The 20769-nt window shown below is 39.9% G+C and overlaps 1 protein-coding gene and 1 non-coding gene across 2 annotated transcripts in view; one reads left to right on the forward strand and one right to left on the reverse strand.

Annotated features, from left to right (window-relative positions):
- The window catches only part of LOC130974886 (uncharacterized), an 80499-nt gene that overhangs the window by 40110 nt on the left and 19620 nt on the right, over positions 1-20769 (reverse strand). The window lies entirely within an intron of this gene.
- On the forward strand, positions 11281-11388 carry LOC130977320 (small nucleolar RNA R71). The gene has a single exon (XR_009085017.1). It is a non-coding gene; the product is annotated as a small nucleolar RNA R71 (small nucleolar RNA).

Here is a 20769-nt window from a genome sequence, read left to right on the forward strand (position 1 = left end):
TTGCCCAATCCTTTCTACGGTTAATTACAGTCCGTTCCAGGATTCTTTTGAGTTCTCTATTTGAGACTTCAGCTTGCCCATTAGTCTGTGGGTGATATGGAGTAGCTACCCTGTGGCTAACTCCATAACGCACCAGAGCAGAGTAAAGCTGTTTATTGCAGAAATGAGTGCCCCCATCACTGATTAACACTCTAGGGATACCAAATCTGCTGAAGATGTGTTTCTGGAGGAATTTTAACACTGTTTTAGTGTCATTGGTGGGTGTTGCAATAGCCTCCACCCATTTGGATACATAATCCACTGCCACCAGAATATAAGTGTTTGAGTATGATGATGGGAAGGGTCCCATGAAGTCAATGCCCCATACATCAAACAACTCAATCTCCAAGATCCCTTGCTGAGGCATGGCGTAACTGTGAGGTAGATTGCCAGATCTTTGGCAACTGTCACAATTAAGTACATACACTCGGGAGTCTTTATAGAGAGTAGGCCAGTAGAAGCCACTTTGGAGGACTCTTGTGGCTGTTCGCTCACTTCCAAAATGTCCTCCATACTGTGATCCATGGCAGTGCCATAGGATCTTCTGTGCTTCTTCCTTAGGCACACATCTACGGATTACTCCGTCTGCACATCTCTTAAAGAGATACGGCTCATCCCAAAGATAATACTTTGCATCCGTGATCAGCTTCTTTAATTGCTGTCTACTGTACTCTTTGGGTATAAATCTCACTGCCTTGTAGTTTGCAATGTCTGCAAACCATGGCACTTCCTGGATGGCAAAGAGTTGCTCATCCGGAAAGGTTTCAGAGATCTCAGTGAGAGGGAGGGACGCCCCTTCTACTGGTTTTATTCAGGACAGGTGGTCTGCTACCTGATTCTCTGTCCCTTTTCTGTCTCTTATTTCTATATCAAACTCTTGCAGAAGCAACACCCATCTTATAAGTCTGGGTTTTGAATCCTGCTTTGTGAGTAGATATTTAAGAGCAGCATGATCAGTGTACACAATCACCTTTGATCCTACTAAATAGGATCTGAATTTGTCAATGGCGTAAACCACTGTAAGTAGCTCTTTTTCTGTGGTTGTGTAATTCTTCTGAGCGTCATTTAGAACACGACTGGCATAGTAAATGACGTGCAGAAGCTTGTCATGCCTTTGTCCCAACACTGCACCAATGGCATGGTCACTGGCATCACACATTAGTTCAAATGGTAATGCCCAGTTTGGTGCAGAGATGATTGGTGCTGAGACCAATTTAGCTTTCAGGGTCTCAAATGCCTGCAGACACTCTTTATCAAAGATGAATGGCGTGTCAGCAGCTAGCAAGTTGCTTAGAGGCTTGGCGATTTTTGAAAAATCCTTTATAAACCTCCTATAGAATCCTGCATGCCCCAGAAAGCTTCTGATTGCCTTAACATTGGTGGGTGGTGGTAATTTTTCAATTACTTCAACTTTAGCTTGATCCACCTCTATTCCCTTGTTCGAGATTTTGTGCCCAAGGACAATTCCTTCAGTCACCATAAAGTGACACTTTTCCCAGTTTAAAACCAGGTTGGTCTCTTGGCATCTCTTTAGAACAAGTGCTAAATGGTTAAGGCAGGAGCTGAATGAGTCTCCAAACAATGAAAAGTCATCCATGAAGACTTCCAGGAATTTTTCCACCATATCAGAGAAAATTGAGAGCATGCACCTCTGAAAGGTTGCAGGTGCATTGCACAGGCCAAATGGCATCCTTCTGTATGCAAATACTCCAGATGGGCAGGTGAATGCCGTTTTCTCCTGATCTTGGGGATCTACTGCAATTTGATTATAACCTGAATATCCATCCAGGAAGCAGTAGTATTCATGACCTGCTAGTCTTTCTAGCATTTGGTCTATGAATGGTAAAGGAAAATGATCCTTTCTGGTGGCTGTATTGAGCCTTCTATAATCAATACACATACGCCACCCTGTAACTGTTCTTGTAGGAACCAGTTCATTTTTTTCATTATGAACCACTGTCATGCCACCTTTCTTAGGGACGACTTGGACTGGGCTCACCCAGGGGCTGTCAGAAATAGGATAAATAATCCCAGCCTCTAGTAATTTAGTGACCTCTTTCTGCACCACTTCCTTCATGGCTGGGTTCAGCCGCCTTTGTGGTTGAACCACTGGCTTGGCGTCACCTTCCAGTAAGATTTTGTGCATGCATCTAGCTAGGCTAATGCCCTTAAGATCACTGATGGGCCACCCAAGAGCTGTCTTGTGTGTCCTTAGCACTTGAATTAGTGCTTTCTCTTCCTGTGGCTCTAAGGTAGAGCTTATGATTACAGGAAAGGTATCACCTTCTCCCAAGAATGCATATTTTAGGGAAGGTGGTAATGGTTTGAGCTCGGGTTTAGGAGGTTTCTCCTCTTCCTGAGGGATTTTCAGAGGTTTTTCTATTTTCTCTGACTCCTCCAGATCAGGCTGGACGTCTTTAAAGATGTCCTCTAGCTCTGATTCGAGACTCTCAGCTATATTGACCTCTCTTACCAGAGAGTCAATAATATCAACACTCATGCAGTCATTAGGGGTGTCTGGATGTTGCATGGCTTTGACAACATTCAACTTGAACTCCTCCTCATTGACTCTCAAGGTTACTTCCCCTTTTTGGACGTCAATGAGGGTTCGGCCAGTTGCTAGGAAAGGTCTTCCTAGAATGAGAGTTGCACTCTTGTGCTCCTCCATTTCCAGCACCACAAAGTCAGTAGGAAAGGCAAATGGCCCAACCTTGACAATCATGTCCTCAATCACACCTGATGGGTATTTAATGGAGCCATCAGCAAGTTGAAGACATATCCTGGTTGGTTTGATTTCTTCAGTTAAACCAAGCTTTCTGATAGTAGATGCAGGTATTAGGTTGATACTTGCCCCAAGATCACATAAAGCTTGCTTGGTGCAAGTGCCCTCTAATGTGCATGGTATCATAAAGCTCCCAGGATCTTTAAGCTTCTCAGGTAAGCTTTTCAGAATGACTGCACTGCATTCTTCAGTGGAGTAAACTTTTTCAGTTTCCCTCCAATCCTTCTTATGACTTAAGATCTCTTTCATGAACTTAGCATAAGAGGGTATTTGCTCAAGTGCTTCTGCAAACGGAATCTTTATTTCAAGAGTCCTGAGATAGTCTGCAAAGCGGGCAAATTGCTTATCCTGTTCCGCTTGGCGGAGTTTTTGAGGATAAGGCATTTTGGCTTTGTATTCCTCAACCTTAGTTGCTGCAGGTTTATTACCTACAGAAGTGGGTTGGGAAGCCTTTTTAGAAGGGTTGTTATCAGCACTTGTGTGTGACTGATTCCCCACTGGCATTTGAATGCCAGTGGTGGGAGCTGGAGTGGCGTTAGACGCCACTTCCTTGTTTGTTACTGGCGTTTGAACGCCAGAACCATGCTCCCTTTGGGCGTTCAACGCCGGATTCATGCTTGTTTCTGGCGTTGAACGCCAGGAATGAGCATGGTCTGGGCGTTCAGCGCCAGCTTTATTCCTCTCTGGGCTCTGACTGTCCTCAGAGGGATTTTGAGTAGCCACTTGTTCATTTCTTGGTTTCCTGCTGCTTTGAAGTGAGGTATTTAATGTTTTTCCACTTCTTAATTGAACTGCTTGGCATTCTTCTGTTATTTGTTTTGACAGTTGCTTTTCTGTCTGCTTTAATTGTACTTCCATGTTCCTGTTAGCCATTCTTGTTTCCTGTAATATTTCCTTGAATTCGGCTAGCTGCTGAGTTAGAAAGTCTAATTGCTGATTGAATTCATTAGCCTGATCCACCGGACTGAGTTCAGCAGTTACTGTTTTAGCTTCTTCTTTCATAGAAGATTCACTGCTCAGGTACAGATGTTGATTTCTGGCAACTGTGTCAATAAGCTCTTGAGCCTCTTCAATTGTTTTTCTCATATGTATAGATCCACCAGCTGAGTGGTCTAGAGAAATCTGAGCTTTTTCTGTAAGCCCATAGTAGAAGATGTCTAATTGCACCCATTCTGAAAACATCTCAGAGGGGCATTTTCTTAGCATCTCTCTGTATCTCTCCCAGGCATCATAAAGAGATTCATTATCTCCTTGTTTGAAGCCTTGGATGCTTAGCCTTAGCTGTGTCATCCGTTTTGGAGGGAAATAGTGATTCAGGAATTTTTCTGACAACTGCTTCCATGTTTTTATGCTGTTCTTAGGCTGGTTATTTAACCACCTCTTAGCTTGATCTTTTACAGCAAATGGAAACAGTAATAATCTGTAGACATCCTGATCCACTTCCTTATCATGTACTATGTCAGCAATTTGCAAAAATTGTGCCAGAAACTCTGTAGGTTCTTCATGTGGAAGACCAGAATACTGGCAGTTTTGCTGCACCATGATAATGAGCTGAGGATTCAACTCAAAGCTACTAACTCCAATGGAGGGTATACAGATACTACTCCCATATGAAGCAGTAGTGGGGCTAGCATATGACCCCAGAGTCCTCTTGGACTGTTCATTCCTACTTGCTTCCATGATGGAATACAAGGGATAATTTATATGTTGATTTTTTATTTTATTTTATTTTTTTTTAAATTAATTTTTTTATAAAATAAAAAAACGAAATAAATAAAAGAAATTGGAAATATTTTGAAATTGAAATTTGAATTTTTTTATAAAATTTTCGAAAAGAGAAGTTCAAAATTAGTTAGAAAATATAATTTTTTTTTGAATTTTGAATTTTATGATGAAAGAGAAAAACACACAAAAGACACAAGACTTAAAATTTTTAGATCTAGTGCTCCTTATTTTTGAAAATTTTGGAGGAAAAACACCAAGGAACACCAAACTTAAAAATTTTAAGATCAAGACACAAGAAAAACTCAAGAACACCTTGAAGATTCACAAGAACACCAAGAACAAAAGAAAGAACACCAAACTTAAAATTTTTAGAAAACCAAGACAATTTTTTGAAAATTATATTAAAATTAACAAGAAAACACCAAACTTAGAGTTTGGCACAAGATTAAATCAAGAAAAATTATTTTTGAAAAAGATTTTCAAAAGTATTGGTGCTCCCTCATCAAGAATATAAACCAATACTCTAGCCAATTGGGCAGAAAAGGTAACAATTGTTCTGAATAGGTATATTCCTTTTGGAAGACTAATGCTTTGGATTAGTATAAGAAAAACAAGAAAAGACACAGAACAAGAAAAATTAAAGATCAACCAAGTAAAGTGAACAAGAACAACTTGAAGATCAAGGAAGAACCTAGAACACTAACACGAAAATTTTTTTAAAGAAAATATAAAATATGCAATTAACACCAAACTTAGAACAAGACACTAAACTCACGAAAAATTAACAATTAATAAAGAAAAATAATAATTTTGAAAAGAAATTTTTGAAAAGAAACTATCCTATCAGAATTTGATGACTCTATAACAATAAAAATAATAAAAATAAATTATTCCTAATCTAAGAAATAAAATAAACCTTTAGTTGTTCAAACTCAAATAATCCCCGGCAACGGCGCCAAAAACTTGGTGCACGAATTTGTAATCCGCACAACTAACCAGCAAGTGCACTGGGTCGTCCAAGTAATACCTTACGTGAGTAAGGGTCGATCCCACGGAGATTATTGGTTTGAAGCAAGCTATATTTATTTTATTGATCTTAGTCAGGAGGCCAATAGGATTATAAGTGAAATTACTAGATTTGATTATAAAAATAAAAGAGAATAACAGCGTTACTTGTTGTGCAGTAATGAGAAATATGTTGGAGTTTTGGAGATGCTTTGTCCTTCGAACTTCAACTCTTCCTTAAAATCCTTCAACACACGAAAAGTCCCTTCCATGGCAAGCTCTATGTAGGGTGTCACCGTTGTCAATGGCTACTTTCCATCCTCTCAGTGAAAACGTTCCTATACTCTGTCACAGCACGGCTAATCATCTGTCGGTTCTCAATCAGGTTGGAATAGAATCCATTAATTCTTTTGCGTCTGTCACTAACGCCCAGCCTTCAGGAGTTTGAAGCTCGTCACAGTCATTCAATCCCAGAATCCTACTCGGAATACCACAGACAAGGTTTAGACTTTCCGGATTCTCATGAATGCCGCCATCAATCCGGCTTATACCACGAAGATTCTGCGTAATGAATCTAAGAGATACTCATTCAGTCTGATGTAGAACGGAGGTGGTTGTCAGGCACACGTTCATGGTTTGGGGAAGGTGATGAGTGTCACGGATCATCACCTTCTCCATAATTAAGCGCGAATAAACATCTTGGATAAGAACAAGCGTGTTTGAATGGAAAACAAAGGAATTGTATTAATTCATCGAGACGCTGCAGAGCTCCTCACCCCCAACAATGGAGTTTAGAGACTCATGCCGTCAAAGAGTATGTAATTCAGATCTGAAAATGTCATCAGGTACAAAATAAGTCTCTAAAAGTTGTTTAAATAGTAAACTAGTAGCCTAGGTTTACAGAATATGAGTAAACTAAGATAATTGGTGCAGAAATCCACTTCTGGGGCCCACTTGGTGTGTGCTGGGGCTGAGACTAAAGCTATCCATGAGTAGAGGCTTTTCTTGGAGTTGAACTCCAAGTTATGACGTGTTTTGGGCGTTCAACTCCGGGTCATGACGTTTTTCTGGCGTTAAACTCCAGACAGCAGCGTGTACTTGGCGTTCAACGCCATGTTACGTCGTCTATCTTCGCGCAAAGTATGGACTATTATATATTGCTGGAAATCCCTGGATGTCTACTTTCCAACACCGTTGAGAGTGCGCCAATTGGACTTCTGTAGCTCCATAAAATCCATTTCGAGTGCAGGGAGGTCAGGATCCAACAACATCAGCAGTCCTTTTTCAGCCTAAGTCAGATTTTTGCTCAGCTTCCTCAATTTTAGCCAGAAAATACCTGAAATCACAGAAAAATACACACACTCATAGTAAAGTCCAGAAATATGATTTTTGCTTAAAAACTAATAACATTTAACTAAAAACTAATTAAAACATGCTAAAATCTATATGAAATTACCCCCAAAAAGCGTATAAAATATCCGCTCATCAATATTCACCCAATCTAAGGTAGAACGGAGGTGGTTGTCAGGCACACGTTCATAGGTGAGAATGATGATGAGTGTCACGGATCATCACATTCATCAAGTTGAAGAACAAGTGATATCTTAGAACAAGAACAAGCGGAATTGAATAGAAGAACAATAGTAATTGCATTAATACTCGAGGTACAGCAGAGCTCCACACCTTAATCTATGGTGTGTAGAAACTCCACCGTTGAAAATACATAAGAACAAAAGTGATCATTGGTTTCGGCCCCAGAGAGGGAACCAGAAGAACCAAGATGATAATACAATAGTAAAAGGTCCTACTTATAGGGAACTAGTAGCTTAAGAATTACAAAGATGAGTAAACGACATAAAAATCTACTTCTGGGCCTACTTGGTGTGTGCTTGGGCTGAGCAATGAAGCATTTTTCGTGTAGAGACTCTTCTTGGAGTTAAACGCCAGCTTTTATGCCAGTTTGGGCGTTTAACTCCCAGTTTGGTGCCAGTTCCGGCGTTTAACGCTGGGAATACTGAGGGTGACTTTGAACGCCGGTTTGGGCCATCAAATCTTGGGCAAAGTATGGACTATCATTTATTGCTGGAAAGCCCAGGATGTCTACTTTCCAACGCCGTTGAGAGCGCGCCAATTGGGCTTCTGTAGCTCCAGAAAATCCACTTTGAGTGCAGGGAGGTCAGAATCCAACAGCATCTGCAGTCCTTTTCAGTCTCTGAATCAGATTTTTGCTCAGGTCCCTCAATTTCAGCCAGAAAATACCTGAAATCACAGAAAAACACACAAACTCTTAGTAAATCTCAGAAAAGTGAATTTTAACTAAAAACTAATAAAAATATACTAAAAACTAACTAGATCATACTAAAAACATACTAAAAACAATGCCAAAAAGCTAGTTTTAAAGATGAATTCGAAATCCTGTACTTCTTGTTCTTTTGTAATAAAAATAGTTTTCATTTAAGAAAAGTGATGGATTCATAGGACATTTATAACTTTAAGGCATAGACACTAAGACACTAATGATCATAAGACATAAACATAGACAAACATAAGCATGAAAATTTCGAAAAATAGGAAAATAAAGAACAAGGAGATTAAAGAACGGGTCCACCTTAGTGATGGCGGCTTGTTCTTCCTCTTGAAGGTCTTATGGAGTGCTTGAGCTCCTCAATGTCTCTTCCTTGCCTTTGTTGCTCCTCTCTCATGATTCTTTGATCTTCTCTCATTTCATGGAGGAAGATGGAATGTTCTTGGTGCTCCACCCTTAGTTGTCCCATGTTGGAACTCAATTCTCCTAGGGAGGTGTTGATTTGCTCCCAATAGTCTTGTGGAGGAAAGTGCATCCCTTGAGGCATCTCAGGGATTTCATGATGAGTGGGGTCTCTTGTTTGCTCCATCCTTTTCTTAGTGATGAGCTTGAGGTCATGCCTTCTCAGTTGAACCGGCTTCCCTCTTGAATCATTCTTCCATTGAGCGCCCTCTTCACAGATGTCTTTGAGGACTTGGTCCAACCTTTGATCAAAGTTGACCCTTCTTCATGGCCACAACTTCATAGAAGTGGTCTTGATGCACCCTTGAGATGAATCTCTCCATCTCCCATGACACGGAGGTGGAAGCTTTTGCCTTCCCTTTCCTCTTTCTAGAGGTTTCTCCGGCCTTGGATGCCATAAATGGTTATGGAAAAACAAAAAGCAACGCTTTTACCACACCAAACTTAAAAGGTTTGCTCGTCCTCGAGCAAAAGAAGAAAGAAGAGAGTAGAAGAAGAAGAAATGAGGAAGAAGGGAATGGCTTTGTGTTCGGCCAAAGAGGGGGAGAAGTGGTGTTTAGGTTGTGTGAAAATGAAGGAGTGAAGAAGGGTTTATATAGGTGAGGGGGGCTCATGGTTCGGTCATGTATGGGTGGGTTTGGGAGGGAAAGTGGTTTGAATTTGAAGGGTGAGGTAGGTGGGGTTTTATGAAGGATGGATGTGAGTGGTGAAGAGAAGATGGGATTTGATAAGTGAAGGGTTTTTGGGGAAGAGGTATTGAGCTGATTGGTGAATAGGTGAAGAAGAAAGAGGGTGGTGGGGTTGGTGGGGATCCTGTGGGGTCCACAGATCCTGAGGTGTCAAGGAAAAGTCATCCCTGCACCAATTGGCATGCAAAAATGCGTTTTGAGCCAATTCTGGCGTTAAACGCCGGGCTGGTGCCCATTTCTGGTGTTTAACGCCAAGTGATTGCCCTTTTCTGGCGTTTAACGCCAGTCTGGTGCCCCTTTCTGGCGTTAAACGCCCAGAATGGCGCCAGACTGGGCGTTAAACGCCCAACTGCTAGCCTTACTAGCGTTTAAACGCCAGCAACATCTTCCTCTAGGGTCTGCTGTTTTTCTTCCTGTTTTTCATTCTGTTTTTGCTTTTTCAATTGATTTTGTGACTTCTCATGATCATCAACCTACAGAAAACATAAAATAACAAAGGAAAATAGATAAAATATGACATTGGGTTGCCTCCCAACAAGCGCTTCTTTAATGTCAGTAGCTTGACAGAGGGCTCTCATGGAGCCTCACAAATGCTCAGAGCAATGTTGGAACCTCCCAATACCAAACTTAGAGTTTGAATGTGGGGGTTCAACACCAAACTTAGAGTTTGGTTGTGGCCTCCCAACACCAAACTTAGAGTTTGACTGTGGGGGCTCTGTTTGACTCTGATTTGAGAGAAGCTCTTCATGCTTCCTCTCCATGGTGACAGAGGGATATCCTTGAGCCTTAAACACAAAGGACTCTTCATTCACTTGATTGATCAGTTCACCTCCATCAACATCAATCACAGCCTTTGTTGTGGCTAGGAAGGGTCTGCCAAGGATGATAGATTCATCCATGCACTTCCCAGTCTCTAGGACTATGAAATCAGCAGGGATGTAATGGTCTTCAATCTTCACCAAAACATCCTCTACAAGTCCATAAGCTTGTTTTCTTGAATTGTCTGCCATCTCTAGTGAGATTCTTGCAGCTTGCACCTCAAAGATCCCTAGCTTCTCCATTACAGAGAGAGGCATGAGGTTTACACTTGACCCTAAGTCACACAAAGCCTTCTTGAAGGTCATGGTGCCTATGGTACAAGGTATGGAGAACTTCCCAGGGTCCTGTCTCTTTTGAGGTAATTTCTGCCTAGACAAGTCATCCAGTTCTTTGGTGAGCAAAGGAGGTTCATTCTCCCAAGTCTCATTACCAAATAACTTATCATTTAGTTTCATGATTGCTCCAAGGTATTTAGCAACTTGCTCTTCAGTGACATACTCATCCTCTTCAGAGGAGGAATACTCATCAGAGCTCATGAAAGGCAGAAGCAAGTCCAATGGAATCTCTATGGTCTCATTTTGAGCCTCAGATTCCTATGGTTCCTCATTGGGGAACTCAGTGGAGGTCAGTGCACGCCCATTGAGGTCTTCCTCAGTGGCGTTCACTGCCTCTCCTTCCTCTCCAAATTCGGCCATGTTGATGGCCTTGCACCCTCCTTTTGGATTTTCTTCTGTATTGCTTGGAAGAGTACTAGGGGGGAGTTCAGTAATTCTCTTGCTCAGCTGTCCCACTTGTGCCTCCAAATTCCTAATGGAGGACCTTGTTTCAGTCATGAAACTTTGAGTGGTTTTGATTAGATCAGAGACCATGGTTGCTAAGTCAGAGTGGCTCTGCTTAGAACTCTCTGTCTGTTGCTGAGAAGATGATGGAAAAGGCTTGCCATTGCTAAACCTGTTTCTTCCACCATTATTGTTGTTGAAACCTTGTTGAGGTCTCTGTTGATCCTTCCATGAAAAATTTGGATGATTTCTCCATGAAGAATTATAGGTGTTTCCATAGGGTTCTCCTAGGTAATTCACCTCTTCCATTGAAGGGTTCTCAGGATCATAAGCTTCTTCTTCAGATGAAGCATCCTTAGTACTGCTTGGTGCATTTTGCATTTCAGACAGACTTTGAGAAATCAAATTAACTTGTTGAGTCAATATTTTATTCTGAGCCAATATGGCATTCAGAGTATCAATCTCAAGAACTCCTTTCTTCTGATTAGTCCCATTGTTCACAGGATTCCTTTCAGAAGTGTACATGAATTGGTTATTTGCAACCATGTCAATCAGCTCTTGAGCTTCTGTAGGCGTCTTCTTCAAATGAAGAGATCCTCCAGCAGAGCTATCCAAAGACATCTTGGATAGTTCAGAGAGACCATCATAGAAAATACCTATGATACTCCATTCAGAAAGCATGTCAGAAGGACATTTTCTGATCAATTGTTTGTATCTTTCCCAAGCTTCATAGAGGGATTCTCCATCCTTTTGTCTGAAGGTTTGGACTTCCACTCTAAGCTTACTCAATTTTTGAGGTGGAAAGAACTTTGCCAAGAAGGCATTGACTAGCTTTTCCCATGAGTCCAGGCTTTCTTTAGGTTGTGAGTCCAACCATGTCCTAGCTCTGTCTCTTACAGCAAAAGGGAATAGCATAAGTCTGTAGACCTCAGGGTCAACCCCATTAGTCTTGACAGTGTCACAGATTTGCAAGAACTCAGCCAAAAACTGATGAGGATCTTCCAATGGAAGTCCATGAAACTTGCAATTCTGTTGCATTAGAGAAACTAATTGAGGCTTAAGCTCAAAGTTGTTTGCTCCAATGGTAGGGATAGAGATGCTTCTCCCATAGAAGTCGGGAGTAGGTGCAGTAAAGTCACCAAGCACCTTCCTTGCATTGTTGGCATTGTTGTTGTTTTCGGCTGCCATGTGTTCTTCTTCTTTGAAGATTTCTGTTAGGTCCTCTGCAGAGAGTTGTGCCTTAGCTTCTCTTAGCTTTCGCTTCAAGGTCCTTTCAGGTTCAGGGTCAGCTTCAACAAGAATGCTTTTGTCTTTGTTCCTACTCATATGAAAGAGAAGAGAACAAGAATGTGTGGAATCCTCTATGTCACAGTATAGAGATTCCTTGAGGTGTCAGAGAAAAAGAAAAATAGAAGACAAAGGTAGAAAATTTGAACTTATCAAGAAAGATGGAGTTCGAATTGTGCATTTAGGAATAGTGTTAGTCCATAAATAGAAGGATGTGAGAGGAGGGAGGGTGATTTTCGAAAATTAAGTAAAAGAATTTGAAAACATTTTGAAAAACACTAATTAATTTTCGAAAATAAGAGTGGGAAGGAAATCAAGTGATTTTTGAAAAAGATTTTGAAATTAGAAATCAAAAAGATTTGATTGAAAACTATTTTGAAAAAGATGTGGTTAAGAAGATATGATTGGTTTTTAAAAAAAATGTGATTGAGAAAATATGATTTGAAAACAATTTTAAAAAGATTTGATTTTAAAAATTAATAACTTGGCTATCAAGAAAAGATATGATTCAAACATTAAACCTTTCTCAACAGAAAAGGCAACATACTTGAAATGTTGAATCAAATCATTAATTGATAGCAAGTATCTTTGAAAAAGGAAAGGAATTGATTTTGAAAACATTTGATTGAAGAGATTTGATTTGAAAAAGATTTGATTTTGAAAAACTTTGAAAACTTGAAAAAAAAATTGATTTGAAAACAAAATCCTCCCCCTTGTGCCATCCTGGCGTTAAACGCCCAGAATGGTGCACATTCTGGCGTTTAACGCCCAATGCACTACCCTTTTGGGCGTTAAACGCCCAACCAGGCACCCTGACTGGCGTTTAAACGCCAGTCTGCCTTCCTCACTGGGCATTTTGAATGCCCAGCCTTTTTCTGTGTAATTCCTCTGCTGTATGTTCTGAATCTTCAATTCTCTGTATTATTGACTTGAAAAGACACAAATTAAAAATATTTTTGGATTTTTAATAATAAAGAATGCACTTAAAATCAAATAACAATGCATGCAAGACACCAAACTTAGCAGTTTGTATACTACTGACACTAACAACATGAGAATGCATATGAGAAACACAAAACACTCAAGTCAATAGAATTCAAAGATCAGAGCAATGAAATCATCAAGAACAACTTGAAGATCAATGAAGACACATGCATGAATGCAATAAGAACAGAAACATGCAATTGACACTAAACTTAAGATGAGACTCTAGACTCAAACAAGAAATATTTTTGGATTTTATGATTTTGTAAAAATTTTTTTTATTTTTCGAAAATTAAGTGGAAAAGAAAATAAAGGTATCAAAATTCTTAATGAGAATTCCAGGAATCATGCAATGTTAGTCTAAAGCTTCAGTCTAAAGGAATTAGACATGAATAGCCAAGCTTCAGCAGGACATTGCATTCAAGAGCTAAATTGATGAGAATCAATCAGCTTTGGTGATGATAAGATCATCACCTTGAAACACTAGAATTCATTCTTAAGAACTCTGAAAAATACCTAATCTAAGCAACAAGATGAACCGTCAGTTGTCCATACTCGAACAATCCCCGGCAACGGCGCCAAAAACTTGGTGCACGAAATTGTGATCACTACAACTCCGCACAACTAACCAGCAAGTGCACTGGGTCGTCCAAGTAATAAACCTTACGCGAGTAAGGGTCGATCCCACGGAGATTGTTGGTATGAAGCAAGCTATGGTCACCTTGTAAATCTTAGTCAGGCAGACTCAAATGGGTGTAGATGATGAATAAAACATGAAGATAAAGATAGAGATACTTATGTAATTCATTGGTAGGAATTTCAGATAAGCGTATGAAGATGCTTGGTCCCTTCCATCTCTCTGCTTTCCTACTGTCTTCATCCAATCCTTCTTACTCCTTTCCATGGCAAGCTTATGCAAGGGTTTCACCGTTGTCAGTGGCTACCTCCCATCCTCTCAGTGGAAATGTTCAACGCACCCTGTCATGGCACGGCTATCCATCTGTCGGTTCTCGATCAGGCCGGAATAGAATCCATTGATTCTTTTACGTCTATCACTAACGCCCCGCCCTCAGGAGTTTGAAGCACGTCACAGTCATTCAATCATTGAATCCTACTCAGAATACCACAAACAAGGTTAGACCTTCCGGATTCTCTTGAATGCCGCCATCAGTTCTAGCCTATACCACGAAGACTCTGATCTCACGGAATGGCTGGCTCGGTTGTCAGGCGAGCACTCGGTTGTCAGGCGATCAACCATGCATCGTGTATCAGGAATCCAAGAGATATTCACCCAATCTAAGGTAGAACGGAGGTGGTTGTCAGGCACACGTTCATAAGTGAGAATGATGATGAGTGTCACGGATCATCACATTCATCAAGTTGAAGAACAAGTGATATCTTAGAACAAGAACAAGCGGAATTGAATAGAAGAACAATAGTAATTGCATTAATACTCGAGGTACAGCAGAGCTCCACACCTTAATCTATGGTGTGTAGAAACTCCACCGTTGAAAATACATAAGAACAAAAGTGATCATTGGTTTCGGCCCCAGAGAGGGAACCAGAAGAACCAAGATGATAATACAATAGTAAAAGGTCCTACTTATAGGGAACTAGTAGCTTAAGAATTACAAAGATGAGTAAACGACATAAAAATCTACTTCTGGGCCTACTTGGTGTGTGCTTGGGCTGAGCAATGAAGCATTTTTCGTGTAGAGACTCTTCTTGGAGTTAAACGCCAGCTTTTATGCCAGTTTGGGCATTTAACTCCCATTTTGGTGCCAGTTCCGGCGTTTAACGCTGGGAATACTGAGGGTGACTTTGAACGCCGGTTTGGGCCATCAAATCTTGGGCAAAGTATGGACTATCATATATTGCTGGAAAGCCCAGGATGTCTACTTTCTAACGCCGTTGAGAGCGCGCCAATTGGGCTTCTGTAGCTCCAGAAAATCCACTTCGAGTGCAGAGAAGTCAGAATCCAACAGCATCTGCAGTCCTTTTCAGTCTCTGAATCAGATTTTTGCTCAGGTCCCTCAATTTCAGCTAGAAAATACCTGAAATCACAGAAAAACACACAAACTCATAGTAAAGCCCAAAAAAGTGAATTTTAACTAAAAACTAATAAAAATATACTAAAAACTAACTAGATCATACTAAAAACATACTAAAAACAATGCCAAAAAGCGTATAAATTATCCGCTCATCAACGCGCCATGTGCGCGTACGCGCGAGTTGGTTTGTGTCTCGGGCACAGTGCGCTCACAGTGCGGGCATAATTCTCGGGTCAATGTATGGAGGCATGAAATTTTCCAATCCACGCGTACGCACGCATGGCACGTGCGCATGGATGGTCCAAAACGCTTGATGCACGCGTACGCGCACTAGATGGTGCTCTGTTTTTCAAAATTTTGCTATGTTTTTGCACCAATCCAAGCATTCCAAACCTCCAAACAGCTACCAAAACACCATAAAACCTTATTTAACATACTAAAATACCAATTATGCTCAACAAACTAATCAAAACACTAATTTAAACTAATTACCACTATGTACAAAAAGAGAAAATGAAAAGAAGTTACCATGGTGGGGTGTCTCCCATCTAGAACTTTTGTTTATTGTCCTTAAGTTAGACTTGTGGGGAGCTCCTCTCAAGGTGGCTTGTGCTTGAAGCTATCTAGGAACATCCACCAATTCTTGGTTCTCCATTGTGCCCCAAGATTTCTTATGGATTGAGCCAAGTGTTGATGGAGTTCTTCACAAGCTTAGGGCTCCCAAAGTTGATCCTTTTCATCTAATCTGGGATTTCACACTTTATTTTCACACCCGTCTTGAAGTTGATCCTCATTATTAGTCCATCCGGGTGGTAGGCATGATAAATTCTCAATATAGTAGCCAACAATCCTCCTAGACCCAAGCGATCTAGCTCTATACCAACCCTTGCTATTAAGCTTTGGGCATGCAACCATCATGATATTTGATTTATATTGCCAACCACTAACCATCTCCCTTTTGCTCTTTAAGCCACAAATATGTCTAAGTTGACCATCCGTTTCAATCAAACCATATTCAAGGGGAATAGTAAAGCTTAAGTATAAGGAATTTACCCACTTGAATGAAAGAATGGATGGTGGTGGCTTGGGGAGAGGTATCTCCAATGTCCATGCAAGCTCTACTCCCTTGTTTGCTTCCTTATCAATCTCCACCTCTTCATAAACTTCTTCGTTCTCAATCTTTTGTTCATCAACTTCATCTAACTCTTCTCCATCACTCAAGTCATAAATAGGAGGTTGAGAGAAATCTACCTCCACATCACTTTCAAATTCATTGGGAGAAGATTCTTCAAATTCAAAGGATTCTTCACCACTAAGATTTGATGCTTGATCTTCATCACCAAGGGAACTCAATTCTTGCTCCATTCCTTCCAAGTCTTCATCCAAAATTTGTTTTGGAGATTGTGCACACTCCTCCTCAACATCAAATTCACTCTTCTTGGAAGAATTCTCTATGATTTTAGCTTCCCAAGGAGGTTCCGCATCTCCTAAGTCTTCAACCACTTCTTCCTTTTCTTCAATAATCATAGGCTTCTCCAATTGCTCTAATACAAAATAACATTTCTCCTTCTCCACTGGAGTTTCCAATCTCTCCTTCATTCTATGCTCTTCAATTAATTCTCCACATGTGACCATGGGAGTTCTTTGAGTACTCAAGCATTGAGAGGCTAATAGGCTTACTATCTTGGTTAAGGTAGCTACAAATTCTAGTGTCTCCCTTTGCATTTCTCCTTGCCCTTGAAGTATAAGGCTAAAGATTTCATCCATTGAGGATTGGAGTGGATAAGAGGGTTCATTATCTTGGAGAAATGGTTCATCATAGGAAGGTGGTTCTTCTTGGTAGGGGTTTGGTGGTGTGTATTGAGGTGGTTCTTGGAAGTAGTTGTCTTGGAATTGTGGTTCCATGTATGGCTCACATGGCTCAAAAGGTGGTTGGTATGGTGGATATGGATCAAGGTCATTAGGAGGTATTTGGTGAAAAGAGGCTTGTGAGTATGGTTGAGGTTCATGTTGAGGGTATGGCTCATAGGCATATGGTGGTGGTTCTTGAAAGTCACAAGGAGATTCACCATAGCCATTGGATTGGTATGCATCATAGAATGGTTCTTCTTCATAGTGCATTGGTGGAGGTTGTTGCCATGAGGATTGGTCATATGTATATAGCTCCTCCCACCTTTGATTTTTGTCCCATCCTTGATACACATTCTCATTGAAGTTCTCAACACCTACAACATAGTTGTAATCACACTCATAGCCAAATTGAGAATTCATAATGGAAAGAGAAAACAAAAAACAAAAGATAATAGAAAACGAGAGAAACAAAATTCTACAACTAGCAAATAAAGCAAAAATCAAGATATTTACACTATTCACATATATACAATAACCAATAACATAACACCATTGCAAATTCCCCAGCAACGGCGCCATTTTGATGATTGTATTTTTGACGGTCTAGAATTTCACAATTGAAGTCTCGTTGCAAGTATAGTTTCTAAACCAACAACAATCCTTTCATACAAAAATTTGTTTGTCACTAAAACAAACCCCTAAAATCTATAAACCGAAGTATTTAAACCTCGGGTCATTAAAGTGTCTTGTTATTGGTTATGAGGTATGTTTGGGGTTTTTGAGATTTTAGACAAGAAATGTAAATTGCAAAGGAAATAAACTAACAACTAACAAAGCTCTTGGCAAGATATGAGAACTAGAAGTCCTATCCTAGTTATCCTCCTCAATTTTGACAACAAATTGTCCATTGCTCCCACTTAGTTAACCTCTAACCATGGAAGAAAGTCAAGTGGATGAATTAATTTGATTCCTCAAGTCCTAATCAACTCCCAAGGGAAAGACTAGATTTAGAGGCATTCAAATCAATTAGCGAATTCTAATTATCAATCAACAAAAGAATTAGATAACTCAAGAGTCACTAATTACTCAACCAAAGGCAAGAGGAACAAAATCTATACTATATCTAGAAGAGGCATTTCAACAAATACAAAAGAGGCAATAAAAGTAAACAACAATAATTGCAAGACATAAAGAGAGATCTAACTACAATGGCAAGAGATCAACAATAGAAAAGCAAAGAAGACACAATTATTATGAATTACCTCAAATAGAATTGGAAGAAACTAGAAGAAACAAGAGTAGATCTATAACAAAGTATAGAAACAACATAAATGAAATTACAACAAAAGAATATAAGAATGATGAATGTAACAACAAAGAATTGAGAGGTAGAAGTAGAAGAAGATGAATTAAAACCTAGATCTAAGAACTAAACCTAATCCTAAGCCTAATCCTAGAGAGAAGTGAGAGCTTCTCTCTCTAAAAATACTTCTAACTAATCCTAATGAGTGTGAATGATGCTAAGTTGTTATTCCATTCAATTCTTGGTCCTTTAAATGCATTTTGGCGCCAAAGTTGGTTGTAATTTGGGCCCCACAGCTCTCAGAAGTCGCTGGTAACGTTTTCTATTAAAAAATCATGTGCGATCATTGGCACAAACGCGCACAGCATGCGTGCGCGCACATAGGGATGTTCGTAATTCGCGCGTAGGCGCATAGTGCGTGCGTGCGTCCCTGGGCTTTTTTCCAAATCTTTGGCTTTTCATGATTTCTCCACTTTGCATGCTTTCCTCTTCATTCTTTTGGTCAATTCCTAGCCTTTTTAATCTGAAATCACTAATAAACAAATCAAGGCATCTAGTGGAATCAAAGGTGAAAAAAATCATCAAATTAAAGCCTAGAAAGCATGTCTTCACTCTGATGAGCGGATAATTTATACGCTTTTTGGCATTGTTTTTAGGTAGTTTTTAGTAAGTTCAAGCTACTTTTAGGGATGTTTTCATTAGTTTTTATGTTAAATTCACATTTCTGGACTTTACTATGAGTTTGTTTGTTTTTCTGTGATTTCAGGTAATTTCTGGCTGAAATTGAGGGATCTGAGCAAAACTCTGAAAAAGGCTGACAAAAGGACTGCTGATGCTGTTGGAATCTGACCTCCCTGCACTCAAAATAAATTTTCTGGAGCTACAGAACTCCAAATGGCACGCTCTCAACGGCGTTGGAAAGTAGACATCCAGAGCTTTCCAGCAATATATAATAGTCTATACTTTATTCGGAAATTAACGACGTAACTTGGCGTTAAACGCCAAGTACATGCTGCTGTCTGGAGTTAAACGCCAGAAACACGTCATGATCCGGAGTTGAACGCCCAAAACACGTTATAACTTGGAGTTCAACTCCAAGAAAAGCCTCAGCTCGTGGATAGATCAAGCTCAGCCCAAGCATACACCAAGTGGGCCCCGGAAGTGGATTTATGCATCAATTACTTACTCATGTAAACCCTACTAGCTAGTCTAGTATAAATAGGATAAGTTACTATTGTATTAGACGTCTTATCTTTTGACAGTTTAATCTTTTGACTGTTTAGTCTTTGATCATTCGGTCTTTTGATCATTCAGGGGGCTGGCCATTCGGCCATGCCTGAACCTTTCACTTATGTATTTTCAACGGTGGAGTTTCTACACACCATAGATTAAGGGTGTGGAGCTCTGCTGTACCTCAAGTTTCAATACAATTACTATTACTTTCTATTCAATTCTCTTTTATTCTTATTCCAAGATATACGTTGCACAACACTTTGATGAATGTAATGATCAGTGACACTCATCATCATTCTCACCTATGAACGTGCGTGATTGATAACCACTTCCGTTCTACCTTAGGCCGGGTGCATATCTCTTAGATTCCCCAACAGAATCTTCGTGGTATAAGCTAGATAGATGGCGGTATTCATGGGGATCCGGAAAGTCTAACCTTGTCTGTGGTATTCCGAGTAGGATCCCGGGAATCCTGAAAGTCTAACCTTGTCTGTAGGATTCCAGTATTGAATGACTGTGACGACCTTCAAACTCCTGAAGGCTGGGCGTGATGACAAACGCAAAAGAATCAAGGGATTCTATTCCAACCTGATTGAGAACCGACAGATGATTAGCCGTGCTGTGACAGAGCATTTGGACCATTTTCACTGAGAGGATGGGATGTAGCTATCAACAAGGGTGATGCCTCCAGACGATTAGCCGTGCAGTGATAGCGCATAGGACCATTTTCCCGAGAGGATTAAAAGTAGCCATTGATGATGGTGATGCCCTACATACAGCTTGCCATGGAAAGGAGTAAGAAGGATTGGATGAAAGCAATAAGAAAGTAGAGATTCGAAAGGATTCTAGCATCTCCACACGCCTATCTGAAATTCCCACTATTGATTTACATAAGTATTTCTATCCTATTTTATTTTCTGTTTATTTTTATTAATCATATTTGATTTTCTAAATTCCATAATTTTATCCTCCTGACTGAGATTTACAAGGTGACCATAGCTTGCTTCATACCAACAATCTCTGTGGGATCGACCCTTACTCACGTAAGGTATTACTTGGATGACCCAGTACACTTGCTGGTTTAGTTGAATGAAGTTGTGATCATAAATTCCAATAGAGCCAATTTTTAAATCTCATGCAAATACAAAGAGGATCACAATTTCGTCCACCAAGTTTTTGGCGCCGTTGCCGGGGATTGTTCGAGTATGGACAACTGACGGTTCATCTTGTTGCTCAGATTAGGTAATTTTCTTTTCAAAAACTTTTTCAAAATTTTTTCTTTTCTTTTTTCATTTTTCCAAAAATATTTTCGAAAAAAAATTAATAAAAATCCAAAAAAATTAATAAAATCATAAAAACCAAAATTATTTTGTGTTTCTTGTTTGAGTCTTGAGTCAATTTTTAAGTTTGGTGTCAATTGCATGTTTTAAAAATTTTTCTTGCATTTTTCGAAAA

Source organism: Arachis stenosperma, chromosome 4 (assembly GCF_014773155.1).
Source record: "Arachis stenosperma cultivar V10309 chromosome 4, arast.V10309.gnm1.PFL2, whole genome shotgun sequence".
In the NCBI taxonomy this organism is placed as follows: domain Eukaryota; kingdom Viridiplantae; phylum Streptophyta; class Magnoliopsida; order Fabales; family Fabaceae; genus Arachis; species Arachis stenosperma.